The sequence below is a fragment of the Schistocerca nitens genome, chromosome 1 (assembly GCF_023898315.1).
Source record: "Schistocerca nitens isolate TAMUIC-IGC-003100 chromosome 1, iqSchNite1.1, whole genome shotgun sequence".
NCBI classification, from domain to species: domain Eukaryota; kingdom Metazoa; phylum Arthropoda; class Insecta; order Orthoptera; family Acrididae; genus Schistocerca; species Schistocerca nitens.
The window spans coordinates 845,196,390-845,217,077 of NC_064614.1; positions in this window are offsets into that span (position 1 = coordinate 845,196,390).

The following is a 20,688-nucleotide window of genomic DNA, read 5'->3' on the forward strand; positions in this document are numbered from 1 at the left end:
AAACAGGTCAAATTTTCAGTTGCAAACGACGGGTGTTAAAAAATGGCGCGACCGGATAGCCGAACATGTCAGCACGCACTTCCGTGATTCGGGAGGCGCGCCGCCTCAGGATCGAAACCGCCCGGCGGACGAGGCCCATTGTGTCTTCCAGCCAGCATGTGGCTTTTAGGCGGTTTCCCACGTCCGGCTAGACGAATACTGGACTGGTACTTATGTCCAGCCTCAGTTACACGATACGCAGACGTTTGGAAAACGTCCGCACACTTTCATACGGACTGGCAGGTAGACAGCTGGCATACACAAATTTCGTCCCAGGGGTAAAGCGGTGGCAACTGGAAGCGCATCTGGCCACCCGTTAAATTAACAATTGCGGACCATTAATAGCCACGCCGACTCTTGTATGTTACGGAATAAAGGCAAAAGGTAGGGAACTGCCAATACTACTTATGTCACCAATGGGAAACAAGAAGACCTGGTCGTGTCTTTAGTTTGTTAAGACTTTCATTCTTTTTAGATTTCTCAAAGAATTTATATATTTCCCAGCACACTTCCTGCTCCTCTTCTTTATGTGCAGCAGCAAAATGGTTCAAATGGCTCTAATGACTATGGGACTTTACAAAAAATGTTCAAATGTGTGTGAAATCTTATGGGACTTAACTGCTATGGTCATGAGTCCCTAAGCTTACACACTACTTAACCTAAATTATCCTAAGGACAAACATACACACCCATACTCTAACCTCCGCCGGGACCAGCCGCACAGTCCATGAATGCAGCGCCTTAGACTGCTCGGCTAATCCCGCGCGGCGGACTTAACATCTGAGGTCATCAGTCCCCTAGACGTAGAACTACATAAGCCTAACTACCCTGAGGACACCACACACATCCATGCCCGAGGCAGGATTCGAACCTGCGACCGTAGCAGCCGCGTGGTTCCGGACTGAAGCGCCTACAACCGCTCGGCCACCGCGGCCGGCTGTGCAGCTTCAACCTTTTACATCAGCAGTGCTATTCCCGCCGGCACTAGTCACATTTGTAGGGGGACGATCAAAAAGTTTCCGTTCGAAGGCCGTACAGTCCAGAGTCGGTATATCAATCAGACAAAATCGCCGTGAGCATTGAGTCAATCATCCCATCGATGCACCAGGACGCAGGTAACTGTTCGACAAAACACTGTCCCGCTGCGTGGAGAAGTCCGTAACTGCCTGCTGCACGTCCTCGTCCGACAGGAATCCTGGACCCTTCAAGGCCTCTTAAGAGACTCAAGGCGGGCTAATCGCTTGGGGAGAGGCCAGGACTTTAGTGCGGGTGCTCGATTGTCTCCCACTTCAGTTGGCGTAACCTCTTCGCTACAACGTTAGCGATATGGGGACGTGAACTATGATAAACAGCAGCACCTCTTGTCGCATTTTTCCCGGGCGTTTCGCCTTAATTGCTCATCGTAACTTCTCTAGTAGCGTTCCCCCGTGCTGGAGACACCAGTTCCTTCAAACCAATAAGCTATCGGCCCCGGTAATCAAAGAAGCATCACATTTCCAGCAATGGCTGGCTCCTGAACGCCTTGGAACGAAGCAACGATGAAGGACAACGCTGCATCGTCGATGTTTTCGGCTCCGGTTTCCAGTGGTGGCACCAGCTTTCGTTGCCTGCAACGATCTCTCCCAGACTGATCAGCGTTTTGATTCATATCGCGACCAGCACGGAACGATTCCACAACGGTCGTTTTCGACAGACATGCCCCCCACATACATTCTTCGTTCTCCGGTGACTGTACTGATGTGTGTCCTTCGGCAGCCAAGAATAATAGGACTTTGGTCCTGTTTGGATGCTTTTAGTAATAACTTTGCCACAGTTCACGTTACCGCATTTACCGCACGCACGTCGGATAGACACATACGACACATTGATTCCTTGCCTACACATCAGTGCTTACATACCTGCATCTGAGTCGCGCTACGTTGCATACACGCTGCACCAAAGCCCTCTAACGGAAAATTTACGATAGTCCCTTATAACTGCATACTAACCTCAATTTTAAATAGCACAATTTCAATTGAAACAGCGCGTGGTTTTCTGTTACATTCGTGTCGTTTGCAAATTATCCGTTTTTCTGATGCATTCCCTGTACACAGCCAGCCGCGGTGGCCGAACGGTTCTAGGCGCTTCAGTCCGGAACCACGTGGTTGCTATGGTCGCAAGTTCGAATCCTGCCTCGGCCATGGATGTGTGTGATGTCCTTGGTTAGTTAGGTTTAAGTAGTTCGAAGTTTAGGGGCTGATGACCTCAGATGTTAAGTCGAATAGTACTTAGAGCCATTTGAACCATTTGGCGTTGTACACATTTTCCGCCGTTTCAATAACAATTTCATGTGATGTCTGAGAGTTTTCCTCGAAAATGTCACGGTCGATTTTTTTTCCCATACCCCAAAAACAGCACACGAATGTTGGCTGAAGAGCCTGAGGGGTCGCTCAGACATATGTTTTCGTGTACCTTTCCAGCGCAGCGTGGGAGTGTTGCCTTGCAGTGTGTCTAACACGCAGATTAGAATGATGATTCCGTGTAGAGTATAAAGTGATGTTTGATATGTTGATAAGTCGAGGGAGAGAGTGGAAATCCGTGCTGGCGCACTGCCTTCTATGGAAGACCTCAGACAGTCGGAACGGAGAAATTCTAAGGTTCCTGTCGCTCGTTCCTCGGATCCTCCGCAACGTTGCGCGAAATCACGTTTGCCGCCGCAATTCACGCTCTCCTGTTGATGTCCGACGGTCGTATGTATCACCCTCTACATTGAACTCTAGTGGAAGGAGAGGGACGGAGGGGGGGGGGGGAGAGAGAGAGAGAGAGAGAGAGAGAGAGAGAGAGAGAGAGAGAGAGAGAGAGACACTATGGAGAACATGATGGGGGCGGGAGGTGGGGGGAGGAGACTATGTAGAATGTGTGAAGCATTAAAACCGTCTTAACTTTCCTCTATTTTGTACGAGGGTTGGAAATTTAATAGTGGCAACTATTTATTTACAGCTCATACAAAATAGATACGGGTTTCGAAGTTTTACTGATCTTCAAAGTATTCACCAGCATTGTGTATAACCCGTTGCCAGCGATGTGGCGGTCTGAGGATACTCTTAGCAGTGCCAGTTGTGTTGACAGTTCGAGCGGCGCGTCTATTTCCTGACGAATTTGTAGCAGTTCTGAAGCGAATGCTGTGAATTGTTTCCTTCAGTTTAGAAATCGAGCTGAACTCATGAGGGCTTAAGTCAGGGGAGTGCAGTAGGTGGTAAAGCACTTAGAGCCACATGATTCAAACAAATCAGTAACAGCTTGCACTGTACGTGCTTGAGCATTGTCCTGCAGTATGTGTCATCACTTCTGTCTCTAAGCTGGTCGTAGGTTGTGTTCCAAAAATGAACAGCATTTCGCAGGACAATGCTCAAACACGTACAGTGCAAGCTGTTACTGATATGTTTGACTGATGGGGCTGCTAAGTGCTATATCATCTACTGCATTCCCCTGACGTAAGCCCTCGTGAGTTCAACTCGATTTCTAAACTGAAGGAAACACTTCACGACATTCGCGTCAGAACTGCTACAAATTCGTCAGGCAATAGACCGCGCCGCTCAAACTGTCAACACAACTGGCACTGCTAAGAGTATCCTACGACTTCCACATCGCTGGCAAGGGGTTATACACAATGTTGGTCACTACTTTGAAGGTCAGTAAAACTTTGAAACACTTCTCTATTTTGTACGAGCTGTAAATAAATAGTTGCCACTAATGAAGTTCCTACTCTCGTATTAATCGTGTGTCGAAACCTTATCGGCTGACAGGGTGATATGCTGCGACAGGTGCTTTTTTTTCCACACATTGCGACCGTTGTCGTATCCGAATTTTAAGAGCATTTTCGCTTTATATCCTCTATGAAACTGTTGGCCAGGTTCTAACTTACTTCCTTCGTTCGTTCCTTTCTTCAATTCCCCTGATCCCTACCCACGCTAAGCGCGGGTCAGGAGACCGCAGCAAAAGAAATATTTGGCGACATAGTGTGTATGGATATTGGGAGGTAATTTCCATTGTCACACCCACCCCGCGAGAGCACGTGGTCTGCATGCAGGCCGTCAGCAGGGTGGCGCTAGCGCAGTGAACTAGTGTCCCGGTCACGCGAACGTGGAGGCAACCACCGTACTGTGCTGCCCTGCCCTTCGTCGCCTGCATCTCCCTATGCGCGTGGCTTTACGCCACCGGCACACGGGACGAATCAGTTAACACTGAGCTGTGACGTCACTTCCTGTTATTTCTCTTTGAGGAGCCATTTCGTCACGTGAAAGAAAATACCTTCTGTGACATTTCGGCAACGTGCCGCGTAAAGTAGAACCAATGGAAAGCAAGAACGCTCCCCGGGTCACAAGCAGAAAGCAAGACACCATACTGTACCTGTCGTGTTCAGTAGAAACCCATATTCGGCGCGTTTAATGTGTCTAAGCACCAGCACGTTGAATATCTCGAGAACGAATCGTTATTGGTGCGATTTGTTCTAATGAAATTACGAGAAACGTCATACTGGTGGTTAAAGAATTTTCGTATTTAGTTCATTTTGGGTTCACCTCGCGTGTTGTGAGAAAAAGCCACTTTAAGGCAAAGACCCATTGAACATTCATGGAAACGTGGCGTTCTTGATAGGTTTTGTTGCAATTAAATGTCAACAACATTTCAGCGAGTAAAGCCTTCAGAACATTGTAACATTAAATATGAGCCGATAGAGGCTCGTAGAAGATAGTTTGGTTGAGGCGAGACCGAGGATGGATCAGAAGTGGGTTCGCGTCCAGCTACCTACGTATACATATAACCTTCGTGTTTTATGGAAGTTTCTCATCAAATTAATAGAAACGATTTCCGTAGTATTTGATTTTATGTAAAAAATTGCGCTCTCTGTCAGGAATGAGTTTATTCGATTTGGTGCACTTTTGTAAGCTGATGTCCTTCCTGAGCGGACATGTATCTTTCACTTTTGTGTGATTACATGTTCAGGGACACTGCAGTTTTTATTCATGTATACCGTAAGCAGAAGAATATAATAATTCCAATCCCAAAGAAAGCAGGTGTTGAAAGATGTGAAAATTACCGAACTATCAGTTTAATAAGTCACAGCTGCAAAATACTAACACAAATTCTTTACAGACGAATGGAAAAACTGGTAGAAGCCGACCTCGGGGAAGATCAGTTTGGATTCCGTAGAAATATTGGAACACGTGAGGCAATACTGACCTTACGACTTATCTTAGAAGAAAGATTAAGGAAAGGCAAACCTACGTTTCTAGCATTTGTAGACTTATAAAAACCTTTTGACAATGTTGACTGGAATACTCTTTCAAATTCTGAAGATGGCAGGGGTAAAATATAGGGAGCGAAAGGCTATTTACAATTTGTACAGAAAGCAGATGGCAGTTATAAGAGTCGAGGGACATGAAAGGGAAGCAGTGGTTGGGAAGGGATGAGACAGGGTTGTAGCCTCTCGCTGATGTTATTCAATCTGTATATTGAGCAAGCAGTAAAGGAACAAGAGAAAAATTCGGAGTAGGCATTAAAATCCATGGAGAAGAAATAAAAACTTCGAGGTTTGCCGATGACATTGTAATTCCGACAGAGACAGCAAAGGACTTGGAAGAGCAGTTGAGCGGAATGGACAGTGTCTTGAAAGGAGGGTATAAGATGAACATCAACAAAAGCAAAACGAGGATAATAGAATGTAGTCGAATTAATTCGGGTGATGCTGAAGGAATTAGATTAGGAAATGAGAAGCTTAAAGTAGTAAATGAGTTTTGCTATTTGGGGAGCAAAATAACTGATGATGGTCGAAGTAGAGAAGATATAAAATGTAGATTGGCAATGGCAAGGAAAGCGTTTCTAAAGAAGAGAAATTTGTTAACATCGATTACAGATTTAAGTGTCAGGAAGTCGTTTCTGAAAGTACTTGTGTGGAGTGTAGCCATGTATGGAAGTGAAACATGGACGATAAATAGTTAGGACAAGAAGAGAACAAGCTTTCGAAATGTGGTGCTACAGAAGAATGCTGAAGATTAGATGGGTAGATCACATGACTAATGAGGGCGTATTGAACAGAATTGGGGAGAAGAGGAGTTTGTGGCACAACTTGACTAGAAGAAGGGACCGGTTGGTAGGACATGTTCTGGGGCATCAAGGGATCACCAATTTAGTATTGGAGGGCAGCGTGGAGGGTAAAAATCGTAGAGGGAGACCAAGAGATGAATACACTAAGCAGATTCAGAAGGATGTAGGTTTTAGTAAGTACTGGGAGATGATGAAGCTTGCGCAGGATAGGGTAGCATGGAGAGCTGCATCAAACCAGTCTCAGGACTGAAGACTACAACAACACCACCATAAGCAGAACAACATTAGTAGCATATGGTCAAGAAAAGAAATATGCATTTTGTAGACCTATTGTAGGAATTCTACGCGCGTCATTTTCATGAACAAACTTATGTTTTGCGAGACAAATAAATCCAACTACTATCGCTGAGAGCGCAAAATCACGTAAATCAACTAGTGGCCTGTGCCACGGCGCTGACACTCTTGACGTCGGATATTCCGTCTGCGTCCACGTCAGCGTTAGCTGCGACGTCCCGTGTGCCGACGGCCTAACAGTCACTTTAGACGCCTCGCAGTCTGCAGGTTCGCCAAGCGGCCGCGTGGCGCCCGCCCGCCCCTGCACAATGGCTGACCTCACCGTTCCCCGGACACGGGTCACGGGCGTGTGTACTTCATCGATTATGCATCAGACTGTAACGCGATAAAGCTGCTCAGCTCGCGACGATTCGTCGCCTGAGCCGGAAAACCAACCGCCCGCTCGACAGCCGTCACCGAGTACCGTGGAGACACTGGGAGTGCTTTCTGTACATACGATCTGCAGCGCTGTAAGCAGCTTGCCAGACTGTTTCTTCTGCTCAACAGTTTCTGCTCAGCTAACTGCTGGAAAGGATTAAGAGTGTGCGAAGCGGTGGTGATATACACGACTCTCAGGAAGACTTTATCAGCCAAGACATTATGAGGGAAGACTAACAGGCCTCAGGTCTGCACAAGATTCTCAGACAGCAGCACGGAACAAACGAAGGAAGGGTGACATCAACATTCATAAATTTCGAACCACCTCATTCTGCTATCCACGTCGACACGTATTGATCAAAACTACGCATTTGCTATTTAAAAAAAATCTCCAATCACCACGAAGATGATGTATCAAGACGCTAATTCCTCTGAGATCATTTGAGGAGGACCAACAATGATTAGAAGAGATTATTCTGATCCGATGATGCATCCCTCAGATTTCTTGCAATTATACGTCTGGTTTGAGGACGCTTCAGGCCTCAGTAACCCTTTGGGTGTTTACCTGTTCTTGAAAGTAGTAGCCGGCTGGAATGGCCGAGCGGTTCTAGGCGCTTCAGTCTGGAACCGCGCGACTTCTACGGTCGAAGATTCGAATCCTGCCTCGGGCATGGATGTGTGTGATGACCTTAGGTTAGTTAGGTTTAAGTAGTTCTAAGTTCTAGGGGACTGATGACCTCAGACGTTAAGTCCCATAGTGCTCAGAATCATTTGAACCATTGTTTTAAAAGTAGTCTACATAGAGAAAGAAGATGCCAGGTGAATACGCATATATATATATGAGAGCAGAAAGGGGGTTAGGGACAGCTATGATTTTTGCTGCTTTCTATACTGGGTGCAGAACTTGAAAACTGAGGGAACAATGGCATGATTAAAAACCTTTGAAATTCTCGTATTGCAGAAGAGTGTTTAAGCTCGAGTGGACTGAGTGAGAAAGAAAGACGAAGAGAAAATGGCCAACGAGAAAAAAGAAGACATTGGGCATAATGAACCAACGGAAAAAAAAAGGTTGGGTACGTACTAGGACACGAGCCGTCGCTGAATTCTGTAGCCGAAGGTACTGTATAACGGAAGGAGAGAATCGTAGGCGCAGAAACGAAGACGACAGCTGCCAAGGTACGGGGCTGGACAATTAAATAATACCAGACGTAGCACTGACGACCGAAACAACAACTGAAACGGCCCTTCAATTTCCCTCTCTGAGCTTCAGTGGCGTGGCGCGAAGAGCCAGCCGCAGCCAGAATCCACCTCACTCAGCGAAGTACGGCACGCGAGATCCATTACTCGACGTGTCTGTTACTCCGCTGCCGCCAGCCTCGTTTTTCCCAAGAGACGGGGGTCAAAATCGCCACTGCTACTACCACCACCTAACCGCCGCGTTGTAAGTATTGGACTGCTTTCAAAAGACTCTCTGATCCGGCTAGCAGAGCGCAAAACGAGCACTGCAAACAGTCACTACATCGTTCCCCCAACTGGTTTCTATCAACTCCCGTCGGTATCTCCTCCACAAACAAAGCGAGTTATCCAGTTCAGAGGCAAGAAGCGAAAGAGAAATAAAACCACCACACTTCCAAGTTACCATGAAACAAACTGAATTTATGGTGCTCTACACATTTCGCTAAACCCACCTCGTTCATTAAACACCATCTCCAGCTAGCTAAAGGCTCCACACATCGCTACGCGGTCTGTTGTTACCGAGTACACGTACGCCCATTCAGCCGCAACAATGCTCTAGAAAGTCTAACAAAGTTCCATACTCGCGCACGGAAAAGCAGCTGCTGCTAACTCAAAACTTCTTACGTAGACAGACCTCTTGTTGATGACCGAGAATCACTCACTCCCGACTCTATACACTCATCTACCTGAAATTTCTCCTCCATTAGACAGGGCCGACAACTGCCCACCGCCTAAGGAATCACACTTGAAATTATCGTATCTGCCTCAGACGGCACAAAACGTGCCTCCTACAGTTCACGAGCGCTGCAGACCGGCTCTCCACTTCGGGAGCACCATAACAGCCCCACAGGACTGTTTTACATCCACGCCTTGTAGCCAGTCACACTTGGGCACAGCATGCCGGGGATTCTGCTGACCATTTCCTGATATTGGTAACATGCGGTTTCCTGTCAAAACTTTTGTAAAGTATTTTTCTAAGAGATGGCAGGAAACACCTGCTCTCATGGGAAGTCACAAGCCCTTTAGCCGGCCAAGTAGGCCCAAACTACGCCCCATATAGAAGGTTTAGGGAAAGACAGACAGACCCATTAGCTCCAGACTGAACAAAACCTCTTTTCCCTGTTACGCACATCGGCCGCTGAAACGAGAAAACATGTTAGTTCCGCTAATGACATGAACCAATATGTGGAATTTATATCACGATTATGGCACACAGTTTTTTTTTTGGTCTAATTCCGTAGGACCAGAACCACACTGATGAGGAAATCGCTATGGTCATGTCACCCTTAATGAATGTGAAGAGTTACCTCAGAATAAAATGTCACAAGCCAGATGCGAATGAAAATAAGCAAAGTAGACAAATATTCGTGTTGGACCCTCACTTACTGAAAATACTGTTCTGATGGTAAATATCTCAGCTTTCTGTTTTTAAACAATATCCCGAACATGGGCTTTCCAAGACACAGTGATTAAGAACTGTACCTTTACTTCCCTTTCCCGTGACGTCAGTTTATTCTACGAGTGTGGTTCTAAATTCCTACACCGGAGTCAGGCGCTACCGCACCTACGCTACGTATGCGGGATTGGAGCAAGTGGATTTGTAACAATACTGTTTTTAAATCTCTGCTCATTTCTTTCTCGCAATTAAATCTGTAATGTAGTCTCTGGCCTGTATTAATAGCAATCTCTGGTAAGGAATGTGACGTCCTGTAGGGAAAAAGAGGCAATAGTTTTTACTAGGAAGAATTTTTTTTAAATTTGAAACGATATGTTATCGGTTTGATTTGTACAACAAAACTGCTGCTGAAGACTGCGTCGAAGGCTGGTTAAGAAGATCAGCAGTGCCACATTGGGCTCCAGCAAAACAAGAAATGATGTGTTGTGAATCTATTGTGCAACTGTATCACAAACCAGTACTAAGATTGCTACTCACCAGTTGTCGAAAATGTGTGATTTATGTAACATATTTCGGCAGTACGTTATCCCAGTATCATGTTGTATAAAGCAAGGGAACACATACCATTACTTCGCATTACTACACACTCTAAAAGATACATAAGGCAAATAAATCTATAATGCTGTGTACTATAACATACCTTAAAGAAGCATGCAGCAAACGTGCACTGTCGAACATACAAGACACTTGCCTGTACGTCCACGCCGGCTCGTAGGTCTCTCACGAAGCTCAGTCTTTTAACTAAATTCAGCCCTCACCAATCAAAATCCGTACTAACGTGTTTCGTATGTATTATAGCCCCAATGACGTTGCTGTCAGTAGTAAAATCTTGGAACTTCCGTGTATCAATTCACAGCAAATGCTAAATGCCAATCTTGCATCTGTGTTGCAATGTTTCCATCACAAAAATAACCATCATGGACCATTAAAAGTTAACGACTAGTAATGAGGATAGGTTTGTGGCTGCTTCTCACGAGAACATTGCCAAAACGGGCCCAGAAAAACCCCTTCGACATTTCTGTCTACATTTAAAACGTTAAGGAGCTGCTGTATTAAAGCGCAGAACTATTTGCTCCCATCTCCTTCACGTTGGAAAAAGCCCCTGGACCGGAACAGCCTCTGGGGTACACAATACCAACGAAACTAGTACATCGCCGCGATAAGGAAATGGTCCATTAAACAACAACCTATTCCGTACCCTTTACACGGAGAAGTGTACCGCATTTTTTTTTTAATTTCGTTGGTCTTACAGGTGATTACTGTGCACATTTCAGGCTGATTCCTGTAATAGGTTTCCTCTCCCATGGAAAAGAGGCCGCCATTTTTCAAGCGCGTTTTGAGGAACAGACGCCCCTTTCCTCCTTTTCTCCTCTAACTGATCGCAGGCGAAAGAAAATAATAAACTGGCTGACGAATGGTAAGAAAATTATTTTCCAAATAACTCAAAGAATGCATCATTTTTCCATTCCGAGACTAATTGTAGCTGTATGGCAGATTAATGGTAGCCTAAAATTGTAAAAGTCATACTACAAGGGGCTGTCAAATGAAAGCGATACAGCTGGGAAAAAAGAAAGTAAACTGTTTATTACCTTATAAGTAATGGCCATAGTTGTTATCACATTTACCCCACTGAGAGACAAGACAGTCAGTACCTTCACGGAAAAATGTCTGGCAACCATGATTGTACACAGGCATGCACCTGTGAAACAAATCGACGGCCACGAGTATCTTTCTTCAGAGCTCCAAAAATATGGAAGTTTCATGGCAAGAGATCGGGACTGCAAGGAGGATGTATACGAGCCTCCCAGTGTAACTTATGCAGCGTCGTTTAAACAACTTTGGCAGTATGTGGGTCTCCCCACGTCCTTCATACATTCTGGGTCTCTTCGCATGCGATTTCCATATTTTTGGAGCCCTGAAGAAATACATTCGCGGCGTCCATTTGCTTCGGACGAAGATGGTTCAAATGGCTCTGAGCACTATGGGACTTAACTTCTGAGGTCATCAGTCCCCTAGAACTTAGAACTACTTAAACCTAACTAACCTAAGGACATCACACACATCCATGCCCGAGGCAGGATTCGAACCTGCGACCGTAGCGGTCGCGCGGTTCCAGACTGTAGCGCCTACAACCGCTCGGCTCCGACGAAGAGATGCACGCCTGTGTGCCGGCCGCGGTGGTCTCGCGGTTCTAGGCGCGCAGTCCGGAACCGTGCGACTGCTACGGTCGCAGGTTCGAATCCTGCCTCGGGCATGGATTTGTGTGATGTCCTTAGGTTAGTTAAGTTTAAGTAGTTCTAAGTTCTAGGGGACTGATGACCACAGCAGTTGAGTCCCATAGTGCTCAGAGCCATTTGAACCATTTTTTTGCACGCCTGTGTACAATCGTAGTTCCGCAGGCAACCGTACACATATTTTCATGAAGGCAGTGACTGTCTTTCTCACAATGAGATAAATGTATTAACAATTACGACGACTTTTTGAAATAATAAACATTTTACTTACTTTTCTTCCTTGCATCTCTTTTTCATTTGACTGCCCTTTATAGTTGCAGCATTTACATCACCGTAGCAAATAAACTACAGACACACCTACATCTAATACGTTGACATATTTGAAAACGTTATTGCAAATGTACAAAATATCATCTCGGTGTGAAATAAGCCAGGGCGTTACGATACAGCTGGCGTCAGAGGTGTTTACAACAAACAGCGGACCACTGACAGGGGTGATGGACGGTTCCTTCGACTAAGAGTGTTTACGCTGCAGGTGCGGCGTTTCGTTGAAACAGCAGATAACGCTGTCCTTCGAACGTCGCCCTGTCCCCTTCCTATCGAGATGGGTCTAAAGCCACAGCGCCAGTAGACGGCCATTTCGATTACATTGCGATCGAGCGAAGCAAATGTCTGTCACGTAACAACTAACGACATCGGTACCACAGAACAATCATTTGCAAGACTTCTCAATAGATGCCGCGAATCGATCAGCGATGTGAAAGAAGAGCTTGTAGAATTCACTCCCGACCATTTGTGTGTTACCGGAATGAAAAATACTCCTGTCATAGCACAAAAAAGGCGAATTCATCAGACGAAAGTACAAGCAATTACCACAGTTTAATTGTAAATATCTCATGGGCAGAGTTAGGGATGTAAAAGATGGGAACTAACTTTTCGACTTTTCTGGCAGCTTCAGAGACATTTAAATCGAAACTTCTTCACATATTCCCGCTTTGCTACTTGTTAGTGTAAGTACTCCTGTCATGTGATACAATGCTATGTGTCACGTAAATGATGTCACGTCGTATAACATGACATGCCAGCATGTCATCCATCACAGAATTTGACGTGTCTTGCAATATGACACAACGTGTCATTTAAATTTACGATGCGTGCATCCCACTCTGGGATACTTCCTATTACAGACACACCTCCACTCTCTGACACTTCCTATTGCACGCATGGTTGACGACATATGGAAGTTTGAGTCCGGCCGTGGGTCGTGCACGGATAACCAAACGATAAGGCGACCGCTGACGATAAGCGGGAAATCTGGGTTCGAGTCCCGGTCCGGCACGGATTTTCGTTGTCATTCCATTCTACAGCTGATGGTTGTCCTTATTCACAGTTCATTTAATGTACTTTCTATTATAGACGCAACCCACTTTCTGAAAGCACATAAATTTGTGGCTATTTGGGAAACCATCTACATCCCCTTCCAGAAATCAAGAAATTGTTTTAGAGTGCCCCCAGAAACAAATTCACTTCAGAAATTTTACCCCGCTGAAGACACATTTTATCAATTACATTTATGATCTTTACCCACATGATATTACCCATTGTTTACTACGGCTGCCGAGTCTTCTGCATTATGGACGCAGCATCAGGGACTTTAGCCTACAAATTACAAGATGCAGGTGTGCCAACACCTTGCAGGTTACGGTTAACTCGTAAAACAAGGGGTGAATATGTCAAGATATTTTGATTTAAATCTCTTTGAAGCTGCCAGATGACATCGAGTTCACGTGATAACGAATTTTACGTGCTATATTTAGCTTGACTTTAAACTATCGTATTTCGACAACGGAAGAAGATAACTAGATAACAAAAAATTCGAGTTTTGACTTCAGCCATTTCTTTTCCTTTGAGCAAAGGTTGAACCGATTTGTACAAGTTTAAATTACAGAAGTACGGAGCTTCAAAAACGTTCCGGAAATATATACCCGAACGGTGCACATACAAATGTTGTCATTAGCCGAGCATTCATTTCAGTTCAATTAAAATCTTTTGCAAAAGAAATTAATCGATTGGCACTGTTTGCCTAGGCGCCAGTTCGGTCCGTCGTTACCGTTACATTAAGACAGATGTTCGAATGGCTACACAAATGACAGCTGGTTTAGCGCTAAACCAAAAACTTCTTACCCCATGTTCCTAGCTTAAAATGAGAGCCGAGCACGCAGACATAACACCCCCCCCCCCACCCCCTCAAAAAAAAAAAAACGCATTCCTGCTCGCTGCCTTTTCAGACGTATTTGTTAGTTGTGCCTTTACGGGAATTTCACATTGTTCTTAAGAATTTGCATTGATCCTTTGCTTCTTATATAGTTTTAATTGAGCACCGTCACTTACAGTTGGACAGTAGTAGTTACTTATACGCTCGTCATGAATTCCATACATTCCTCATCACGAAAAAGTATGAATTTACACACTTATATTTCGTTAAGAAGACTTTAGAGTTAATACTGATGCGACATAAATATGCAACTACACTAATTTGATTGTGTTTGGATGTATACAATAGTAATTGCTTAGCAATACAGCAATCATAGGTGTCTCCAAAATTATTATTATGTCGTCCTTCGAAAGAGACTAGATAATGATTGCACATCGTACGGACTAAGGAACTTTTAACACTTTCATTCGCTTTTAAGCTGCTTAAAACCGAGGTTTCGCTGTGGTGTTCGCCAGTATTTGACATAATATTTCCTTTTACTGCTTTTCGAGGCACTATATCTCTCCACTATCGTTTTATACGAGTAGTCTTTAGACATGAAGGCGGGATTGTTTTTTAATATTGTCCTCCTCGTCCATTTCAGATCACTTTTAATCTTAGTGGGTCCATTTATCTACATAATTCCTCCCGCCTTTACGTTTTCTGTTACGGCTTTGATAGGATCCACAATCAGTAGTTTTTTTTTACATATATGTAATGCCTGGAGTTAACATGTTGGAGCAGTCCTTCGTTACCAGATGTGATCAGAGAATTTTTTCCTGTATGATTCTGCGCGTGTCGTAAAGCCGCACGTCAGGCGAGACCTTCCGTAGAGAATGGCGAGGATAGATTAGACTCATATCAGTACTAGGCTTTTTCTCTCTCTCTCTTCTCTCTACGTTTACACAACGACGCTTCACTACATCCTATCCTTATGTTATTCCCTTGGAGAAAGAAAAACACATTGTCTTCGAATAGTCCGACATTATCAGCCATCACAATCGAAAACAGTTGAAACGGATGGTACAGAGAGACCTACAGGAACAACTAAAGCGATCTATCTCAGAGAAAGTGCAAGAAAACGACTGATCCAGCGAGCTAGCGAACAAGAAACATGTCACTCTCCTTGCCGTTTGACAGGTCCTTACGCTTGACGAGAGCACATAGGATGCAAACATCTACCGTCTACATGACTGCTCTGCAGCTGACACTTAAAAGCTTGCAGAAGACTCATCCGATCACTTTCAAATTAGTTCCTGAACGTTCCACACTAATAGCGCTTGGGAAAGATCAACACCTAAATCTTTCCGTGTGAACTATGACTTCTCTTCTTTCATTATGATGGTCATTTCTATGTTGGCGAGAGTCAACAAAGTATCTTCGCGTTCTGAGAAGAACTGACTGATTTGATAGAAATGATTCATTTTTTGAACTATTTCTTGAAGCCTTCAGCTGCCATTTACTTTACTTCCTGTACGATTGCACAATTTCGGCCTTAGGCCATTTTCATGTATTTTATGGATGATTTTGTCATAAACGTCGTTGCTCCTATGACATCATGTTACGCTCATAAATTACTTCGAGGTGTTAACGCTATTTTAGGAGCACGTTACTTTCGAGGGTTGTTGCAAAGCTCCTGCTCCTAAAATAGTGTGAACACCTCAAACTAATTTATGAGCATAACATGATGTCGTAGGAGCAACGACGTGTGTGACATAACCTGTTACCAAAAAATCATCCATAAAACACTTGAAAATGGTCTGAGGCCGAAATTGTAAAATCGTACAGGAAAAAAAGAATATGGCAGCTGAAGGCTTCAAGAAATCATTCACAAAACTCATCGCAGCTGCGTACCCTATCGCATTGAAAATTATAGAATTGATTCAACTGAGTGATTTATTTTCGTGAAATGTGCTCGCCGCAGCGAGAAACGTCTTTGCTTTAATGACTGCCACTTCAATTCGTATATCAAATACGTGACACTGTCTTCTCTACTTTGTGATAATACGAAACACGCTTTCCCCTCTCTGAACTTTTCCGGTGCCCCCCGTCAACTCCATTTAACAAGGATCCCATACCATGTAGCAATACCCCCGTAAGAGGACAGGCATGCGTAATGGAGGCAATCTCTTTAGTAGATTTGTGGCTACTTCTAAATTTACTGCTAACAAAGCACTGTCTTTGGTTCGTCTCCTCGAAACATTTTCATTGATGAATCCAATTTAAATTGTTCATTCTCGTTAGGGATGGGCGACAGAGGCCTCAGAACTCCAGCGGAAAACTGACAAAGTAAATGCTTCTGAAATATAAATAACTTCGCTTTTACTCATAACGCCTGCATACGATGGTTTATGTCACAGCAGTTCTCATGTGACAATATCTTCTACTTCTGACATGCGTTGTAATATCACGAAGTTTTCTGCGTTCGAGTGGTGTTCAGTAAGTAATGCAACAATTTTTTTTCTGAGTGCACGTTGTCTCTGTTCATGATTCCAATAAACCGTATTAGTCCTCACTTTCTGGTTAAAAAACACTATTTTCCATCACAACCACCGTTCAATGCGACGGCCTGCCGCCATCGTACTGGGAGAGCCTGTACGCTCACATGACACCACTCTACTGCTCGACGTCGCAGCCAAAATCTTCCTGCATCAATAACCACCCCATGATCCACGCATTACTTCTCAAGGCGTGCGTCCTTCATTGGACCAAATAGGCGGAAGGCGGAACGTGCGAGATCCGGGCTGTAGGGTGGATGAGGAGGTAGAGTCCAATAAAGTTTTGTGAGCTCCTCTAGGGTGCGCAGACTGGTGTAAGGCGTTGTTTTGCCATGAAGAAGGTGCAGTTCGTTTGCATTTTTGTGGCGACGAACACGCTGAAGTCGTTTCTTCAATATCCTGAGTGTAGCACAATACACTTCATGGTTCATCGTTGCACCATGAGAGAGGACATCAAACAGCATAATCGCTTCAGAGTCCGAGAAAATCGTCGCCATGACTAAGGGCTGAGGATTCGTCACGGAACATTTTCTTCGGTGGAGACGTGGTTTGGCGCCACTCCAGTTCGAAGTGATGAACCCATGTTTCATTGCCTGTAACGATGTTCGACAAGAAATTCGCACTATCAGCCTCGTAACGCGCAAGCAATTCCGCCCCGACCATCCTTTGCTACTCTTTATGGTCTTCTGTTAGGCGGCGAGGAACCCAACGCGTACACAACTGGTGGATGAGTGTGTCATCACTACCAACCAACAGAGACGTCCATCTGCACTGCAGGGTATGTGTGATCCGACGAACATCTGGAACGCTCCAACATTGCACGAGTCACAGGCGTCAGCGGCCAACCGGCATGCGTGAGATCGGACACGTTTCCGCGACCTTGTAGCGATGATAACAGACGCCTCGCCCAACAACTTCAAATGGTTCAAATGGCTCTGAGCACTATGGGACTAAACATCTTAAGTCATAAGTCCCCTAGAACTTAGAACTACTTAAACCTAACTAACCTAAGGACATCACACACACCCATGCCCGAGGCAGGATTCGAACCTGCGACCGTAGCAGTCCCGCGGTTCCGGACTGCAGCGCCAGAACCGCACGGCCACCGCGGCCGGCGCCCAACAACTCACCGTGCTTTTGTTCACAACCAGGTCTCCGTAAACATCCTGCAAGCGCATATTAGTATCTGCTACGCTCTGCGTTGTCGCAAAAAGAAACTCAATGGCAGGTCTCTGCTTGGAATGGACCACCACTAACGACGCCATTTTGAAGGGTACGTGTAACTTAGTCACCGGTCGTAACTTCGTGAAACTATACGGGCTCAAGCGGGAATATTCCACGATGACCCATAACAAATGCCGCATTTTTTCAACCGAAACTGGCCGAGGAAAAGAGTGACGTTTTAGTTATTGAACACCCCACGCACAAGGTGCCAAGCGTGGGCTGTCTGCTTGCCAGTGTGTTCAAATGGCTCTAAGCAGTATGGGACTTAACATCTGAGGTGATCAGTCCCCTAGACTTAGAACTACTTAAACCTAACTAACGTAACGACATCACACACATCCATGCGCGAGGCAGGATTCGAACCTCCGACCGTAGTATCAGCGCGGTTCCGGACTGAAGCGCCTAGAACCGCTCGGCCACAGCGGCCGGCCTGTCACTATATCGGTCACGCAAAGTCCAACATTGAGTATAAAGTAACAAAATGGTCATATGAAGAAAACCGCGAAATTAGGACGCCACTGTTACGAGAGACGTTTCTAGCTATGCCTTAATTCAGTTGTTAATGAAGTGATGAAGCCGCGAGCACAATACGGATGAGAAAGTTGCGGCGCGAAGAGAGATCTGTGCGATTACCGCGGCTATGCAGGAGACAGCTCAGCTGGGTGGCGGCGCCGACCCGCGTGTTCCGCGAGTGATGGATGCGCCGCCCCGCCGAGACGGCGGCTGGGAGGCGGCGGCGGGGGCGGGGGCGGCTTGTGGGCGGCGCGCCCAGCGCGAGACGGAGGCGTGGGTGGGGCAGTCGCGCCGCATCGATTTTTCGGCGCTGGTCGACTGTCGACGTGGCGCCGCGGCTAAGTACACCAACTCCCGAGGGGGGTGCGGGAGGACGAGGTCACGGGTGGCCGTTCGGTACAGAGACCACTGTTACTTGCTAGTAACCCAGCAATAAAGTCGAGCTATCACAGCGTAGGTACACGTGTCCGTTCCGAATTCATTGCCAGCTAAAACACAACGACAGTGTTGTAAACATCACCGCTATTAACCTAATAGGCGGCCACGATCTTTCGACACTGAGTGACCGTGCAGACCACTGCTCTTTTTTTCCCCCTGAATATTGTTTATACTACGAGGCTGACATTTGACGTCAATCCACTCCAGCTCTTTCGTAATACCCAATCCCTGTCATTAATCACTGAAGTGGTCATGACAGATAATTCCGACCGTGATCTACTCTTCTTAGTGGATTCGACGGATATGACCATCAGCAGCGGCCGGCCGCTGTGGCCGAGCGGTTCTAGGCGCTTCAGTACGGAACCGCGCTGCTGCTAAGGTCGCAGGTTCGAATCCTGCCTCGGTAATGGATGTGTGTGCTGTCCTTAGGTTAGTCAGGTTTAAGTAATTGTAAGTTGAGGGGACTGATGAACTCAGAAGTTAAGTCCCATTGTGCTCAGAGCCATTCGAACATTTTTTTTTATTTTTTTTTTAATTTTTTTAACCATCTGCAGCATTGTGTGTCTTGTAGCTCATGGAAACGAAAAGTTTCAGGCAGTAGGTGTAATAATGCTGCTAATTAATGCTTCCTTCACTAGATGATAAACTTTCGTCAGTAGAGAGAACGTGTTCTCTGACTTGTACGTTTTTCATTGTTGAATACTTAAGGACACAGTTTATGGCAGAGATTATCGTAAAGAAAGACACCTTCTTTAACTCTCTTGCAGCCTGCTCATGCCTTGCTGGGAGTTCGTTACTGTATTTACCTTGGAAACTGGTACGGTACTCTAAATTTCCTTGAGAAACTAACAAGTAGTAATAACGACGTTTTCGTTACAGTGCAGCAAAAGAGAAAGGACTTTCCAGTCTTCATAAAAAGAAATGAAAAACTGAGGAAGAGCGATACGTAACGGCGTAGAGACAAGTACATGTTGATGAAATGATATGACAAGAGATGTGTGGCCAACACATTACGTGACGAAATATTTCAGCAGTAAATTCAAAGAACGTAGAAGCCACGGGTTATGTATTACAAGAAGAATATGGGAAGAGAGGAAACGAGCGATCGCCAGGCTACACACTTAGTGCCCTGCTCACCCTCACATCACCATCAAATTTATGGAAGGAAGGAAGATTAGAGTTTAATCCGTCTCGTCGACAGTACGCGCATTAAAAACCGACAGCAAATTTAATCATGTATTTTTCTTGCCGTACCGAGTACGCACAGTAAGTAAAATTCCATTATTTGCTATCCTTCCTGGTGCTGGATTGAAAAGGCGAACAGTGCTTACCTATGTTGTCGACGCATGTTGCGTGCACTTACGTAGCCTCGGTTTCCCAACTTTGTGTCACACCAAACGTATTCAGTCGTGTGCCTGAAAGTTGCTGCCGTATACCACCAATGGTGTGTGGTGGTAGACGTTCATTAAGTGCAATAGTACGAGGGCCGTTTGGAAGTGAACGAACGATCGGTCGCGAAATGGAAACCACAATGAAAATCGGATGAAACTTTGCACAGGTGTGTTGAGCAATGTCTCTAGTGTGCCTATGGATAGCGTTACATCGTTCTTCTCGGTTCTGGGCACACAATGAAAGCATAACGATATCTAGAAAATTTTCTCCCTCCAAGTATGGGTGCCTGCCGAGAGACTTAACTTGATTTTATGCAGCCCCACATAACGTGACGTTTCTCGGCCGCACCCTGCAGGGGCAATGAGACGCTCCTGCAATGTTTTGGAAGGAAAGTGTTTGACCACTCATCATACGAGTACAACCCAGACCTGGCTGCTCCTCATTTTCATCTTTGCTCAGATAAACAGTTGGCAATGAAGACAACATTTTGGCACAGACAACGAGCTGCAGTCCAGCGTAGAAAATTATCCGAAATCACAGGAGGCTGTCATCTATGACGAGGGTATTGGAAAGTTGGCACAACGCTGCGACGGATGTCGAAGTGGGAGC